Source organism: Phalacrocorax aristotelis, chromosome 1 (assembly GCF_949628215.1).
Source record: "Phalacrocorax aristotelis chromosome 1, bGulAri2.1, whole genome shotgun sequence".
Lineage (NCBI taxonomy): Eukaryota > Metazoa > Chordata > Aves > Suliformes > Phalacrocoracidae > Phalacrocorax > Phalacrocorax aristotelis.
The window spans coordinates 142,659,479-142,665,478 of NC_134276.1; positions in this window are offsets into that span (position 1 = coordinate 142,659,479).

Sequence of the window (6,000 nt, forward strand, 5' to 3'; positions counted from 1 at the left end):
TCTATATGTGGTAAATTATACAAATGCTACCAGTGTGACTGGTGACTATTGGTGTCACTGCCAGGTTTGAAAGGCATAAAGAGAGTGACAGCTACATCCTGACTGGCTGCAAAAAATCAATTACGGCCTTTTCCAGCTAGTAGCGATCCACCCAGGTAACAGGGGCAGCCATCCTCATTACACTCTAAGAAGATACAGCACCACTTTTATCAGACTACAACTGGTGCTGTGTGAGTTGGTGCTCAGCTGGCTTTACAGCTTCAGAGCTTTAAAGGAGTAATAGGAAAAGTCAGCTCCTATTAAAGACAGAGAAAAGCTGAACTCCAAAGTTCCTAAAGGCCATTGGAAGTCAAATCAATTACTGGCGATTAAGTACCTGCATACAAGGGCAAAAGCCACGACAATGAGCATTCGAGTCCAAGACACTAGTGTACTGCAATAGGCGTTGCCTGGTGAGAATTGCACAGGGGGTCCATTCTCATTCCAGATCCCCCCATGGCTTCCAAACGAGCTCACAAAACATCGTGGCCTGTTGAACAGCACTCCGGCATGACCCAGCAGGTAAGTGAAGGCAGACTGGGAACTCCTTGTTCAGCCATCAACATTGAGTGACTCCTGGTGTCACAGAGGGGCCTGTCCTGTACAATCATAATAAAGGGCTATTTTTCGCCTCTTAAAAAATAACATCTAAATGGGCAGTCAGCTGTGAACAGCTGGTTGCATTTCTCCAAATCTTGAGGTACATTACAAACCAGACATATTTCCCAGAGCATCTTTATGCCCTACCCTGGGTGCATTTTGTTTCTCTGTTTTATGCAGCCATGCTTGAACTCCTATAGCACATGAAGCTAATGTGGCTGCAGTCTGCTGACTGCAGGCTGAGAACTGCTCCTGTGTGCATCTTGCTCCTGCTGTTACTGCCTAGTGCCCCAGCAAATTTCCTTCCATCACATGGCTAGGCAGGCAACATGAACATAGATGCACGGGCTCTTAGTAGCCACAGACTAGTTTTTCCACAAAATGTTTCTATGTTTAAAACGTAAACCAAGAGAAGTACCTGAATTGTCTATCTGTGCATTTTATCCAATGTGGTATTTATTTAGGAGTAAGCACCACTACCAGCCACAGCTTTTTTATGATCACTTGAGGAGATCCCTCACTGACTGGCTCTGGAGAGCCCCAGCACTGCCTGAGGAGATGGATGATGGGCACCTGGCCCATCAGCATCCTGAGCCACTCCAGCGCAAGGGTGACACACACACCAGTTGTCACCTCTGCCGTGTGCCTCCTGATGCACGCTGTGAGATATGCTGCACTCCAACAGCACTTCTTAACATGTAGAATAACACCACCTCTGGCTCACTTGTATCATCTGTACAACAGTATTCCTAAGTAACGGTCACACTGTTATAAAAGTAATATATTAGATGACATGCTATGGATGCCTAAAGACACAGGAAAAGGAGGAACAGGGATCTGCCTTTCTGAAGACACCCAAGCAGCTTGTGACAAACAGCAGCGCTGGCTGTCAAGGGGCAGCAGGATGCCTTGGGACTAAGGGCAGCACACTGGGTTGCCCACACGGCTGTGACATGAGGTGAAGATTCCTGGAGCTGCCTGGCAAGCTGGTTTTTCATACTGTACCCCCAGTATGAGGGCAGTCCCCCTCCACCCCGGTACTGCTTGAGCAGTGAGACTGTCTTTGACATTAAAACATCTGCACTTGTCAGTGTCTGTTATGTCAGTACATAATATAAATGCTGTAAATACGTTTCTTGGGGGATACAATAAATAGAAGTATTGTTCGTGCCAGACAATTTGTTTGGTTAATTATCCTTAAGACACTGATCTCTTGTCAGACCTTTAGGCCAGAGACGGGGCCCAAGCTGCTAAGATCATTCATCCGCCTGCAAGCTGCCCTCCAAGACTCTTTTTCTCCAAGGCTTTTTCCAGGCACCACGCTCACATGGACACCTGCCCCAAGACCAAACCATGGGTTTCTCTTGTCACTCAGCTGCCCATCCAGCCACACAACAGGACAGTGCAGCCCCACAGTCACATGGTGGTCAGGGTATGCAAAAGAGACATATAAGGCCCTTGATGGACACCTGCTGACAGGTGCATGTGGCAAACTTAACTAAATTGGGTGCTTTATTTTTCTGTGGGTGGGCCAGCTGCCAGCTATGGCATATGTGGAAGCCTCTTCTACAGCTGTGCACGCAGCATTTGTGTGCAGCCACATGCATGGACATCACTGCAGTTCAAAGCTCTGAGTTGATGACCTCACAGCTGTCTGAACCTTACATGGCTCATGACAGAGTCATGCTCACAGCCGGCTGCTGTCACTGCTTCTGCACAGGTTCTTCACCAGGTGAGTGCAAAACACAGCCAAAGTTGGTTTGGGGATTCTTGCAGTTAGAGGGGCGTAAGTACCTTCCCAAAAATATACCTGGCCACAAAAGCAGGTCAGCAAAAGCTACACACCATCACTGCTATTTTGATGCAGAAGAATACATTTTGCATTCTTATAACAGCATCCATGAAGGTTTAGGCTCACAGATACAGCTATTACAAAATATTTACAGCAAATAATGTTCCTCTGATCTAAGCCCCCATCTCAGTTTTCCATGCTTAAAAGTGCTAGTTTTACTGTTGAGGAAGTTGTTTATTTGAAATCAAATGGTTTCTCTGATAACACATTATAGCATTTATTGCAAAAGGTACTAGAAATATGTCCCCTCATCTCCTTTTTATTATTCTGTTGAGGGTCTCTTCTGCCCCTTACATCCCTGCCTCTCTTCAGGAGAAGGCTTCCACGACATACTGCCAAAGAGGAAGGTTCTAACATGAAACAACATGAAAATGAAGTGGGGAATGCACATTGGATCTATCGGGATCAGATAGCCATAAACATTTGGAATAAAGCCAGAAACTGCCAGGCTCAAAAAACTTTGTAAAACTCAACTTGTAATTGTTGGGGGCAAACGCTGCTTCACATATGCTAACTCATGATAAATTCCTGCTACAGGGCAGGAACTGAGTGAGGTAGCAGTGGATAAGTCATCAGGACTGCTGGGACAGAGAGGTACAACAGCTACATGGGTTGGCCCCCTACAGATAGTACCAGAAGGCTAAATCCTCTTATTTTAGACTAGTGCTAGTAAGCATCTTGCTCCTGCTGTTACTGCCTAGTGCCCCAGCAAATTTCCTTCCTGCTGAGAACTTTTTGCATCCTCTGCAAATAACTGCAATGTAATACTCTGCAATGTAAAGTAACCCATTAAATTTAACAAGCACTTTGCCTGAGTAAGGGCTGCATTGTTCAGGCACTGTAAATTAGTCCCTCTTCCTAAGAAAACAATCAGAATAATATACTGTGGTAACTTTTTCTTTACCAGGATTACCCACAAATACCTGCTTTCATAATGAGAGGCTGACAGTGGCATATCTGGGCTATGGCCCTGGCATCGCAGGTGATCTACACCACAGCATAGGAGCGACTGCTGCCGATGGCCTCATCGTGCAGCCTGGTGGCTGAAGCAGTGATGGGAAAGTGGTGAATGCTGGACTCCGCACCCTGCTCCAGGAATTACTCCTGTTGTGGAAAACCAGCAAAGTGGGGTAGGCTGCCAAGGACAGCCGCTGTGTAAGACCGCATTAAGTAACTGTTGGATAAAGTCAGGGAACAGCCCACTTACAGTTGCTTCTCTGTCTCAGGGCCTATCTACTCTAAACCCCAACAATTCTGACTGTTTTATTACTACTCGGAGTTTATGAGAAGCAGCATAGCCTCCCCCAGACCTGCAAACTCACCCAAACAGCCTGGAACCACAGACAGCTGGCCAGCAGCCAGAGCTCCTACTCAAAGTGAGGTGGAAGTGTAAACCAGCACTGAGAACACACCTGCCTGTACCTGGGGAGAACACAAATTAAGTAAATCTCATGTTGGAGCAGGATCACTTTCCCCTTGTCCCTAGACAGGGCATGATCAGTGTAGCTCTACTGAAAAAGAAAATGAAAATGCATCCCGCTTTTCTTACTTGGTCTGGACTTTTTTTTTAGGTAATTAAAAAGTTTGAATTAACTATAAAATTATTATTATACGTTTTCTAGGAACTTTCTTATTTTTATAAAGTCATTTGGAAAAAAAAGAAATAAACAAACAACCAGTTCAAATTAGCAGTAGTAAACACTCCCAACCTGAGAAAACATTTGATGTAGTGAGCAAAACCGAGGCAAAAAAACAAGTCGTGTAACTTGATATACCCAGCATAGACTGTGTAGAACCATATCATGTTGTGTGCATATACAATATGCCGTCAGCTATTGCGTCTATGGCAAAGACAGAAATGAGGGAAGGGTGGTGCTGGGAATATCTTTGGCAAGTAGGATTCCCACAAGGGCTGGTAAGTGAGCAAATGTCCACATCTGATAATACTAGTACAAGATCACCACAACAGCCATCCTCTTTTTCCAAACCACAATATTAGCAAAAAAACATCCTCAAACCTGGAGTAGTGTGGCAGGAACCCAGTCAAGGAACACTGGAAATACAACTACTTTTTGACCTTCTGCTGTTCAGTTACACAGGTATCCTTAGCAACATCCCAGTAAAGCCTTTACAATGGGGATGTGTGGGAACATGAGACATGGTGAGGCAGACGCCACCTCAGGCAAAGAGGAAGATTTGCCTGCATTTACTATTCAGATATCCAACGTGAGGATCATGCTAGATCCTCAGCTGCAGAATGGTGATGTATAGCTTCAGCACGTAGGCATCATTTTGAATCTCTTTCTACTGTCCCTGTGCCTGGCCAAGCTATTGCAGCACTTTACAGACCTGCCACTTGATAACTCTGTGATTATGTGGGGAGAGGGATTGATGCTCTGGGTAGTTACACAGGACACCAGTCCAGCAACACAAGACAGGGCAGGGAGCAAAGAGGTATTTCTTCAACATGACATCCATATATGTTCTCCACTGACTGCGCTCCATGAATCTGAGGCTTTCTTGACCAGCTACTGACCCTAAATTCCTATTTCTAGAACCTGCCTTTTACTTCCAGGGCCGTAGGACACCCTTCCCAGTGCTGAAGTCAGATCCCGTCTTGATTTGAGGGTACGCTGGCAGGAAAAGCAGTTTCCACAGTCCCTGGAGCAGACAATCCGCAGAGGGAGCAATGCAGGTGCTCCCAGCAGCAGTAGTGGCTCTTGGCTAGCCACAACAGCAGGCGCAGCAAAGCCGCAGCCTCTGCTCCAAGCAGCCACCACTGTTAGACACCTTGCTTCACTCTTGTAGCTTTATAGCCATACCTGAGTTGAGACTAAAGCTTCCAGAAATGCTTAGGGAGCCACAGCTTAAACTGGTTTACACTATTCCCTACAAAATCTGAGGAGTGGAATTTCTTAGGAATGTCTTCTGAACAACACAAGAAAAATACTGGGAAGCCACCCGCCTCCTACAGGTGCTTGCAAAGAATACACCTCCCTCTCACACTGACAGGTATTTGAGAAGCCTAGGGTTAAAATTCACTTGTTACAGTTTAAAAAAACCCCAAGCTTTAATTTAAAAAATGATTGTTTAGCACTGTACGCGGTGCCAGCTTTTCCTCTGTGCCCACAACTAAAAGAGAGCATTCGCCATGGCTGTGGCCAGCAGTTAGCCCCTCTCACGACCTCGCAACCTACCCATAACCCACTTCAGAGGCTGTGGCCGGGGCCTTCCTGAAAAGCCCCCTCATGGGGAAACGCTAGGAAACACAAAAATCTTGTTGCCAGCACCGCACTAGGAACGCTGATATTTTTATTAAAAGGTAAGGGCAGGAGAAGAACAAAGCACAAGCAGAACCCACACCTGCTCTAAAGACTAAAGCCCCCCACTTAGCCCCCTTTTCCTGAGCGGTGACGGGAAACCTGCCCCTCAACGGCCGCAACTGCCCCTCAGCGCGACGAAGCCCCGCCCCCTAGCATTGCCCCGCCCGGCGCGCACTGCTCCCTCTC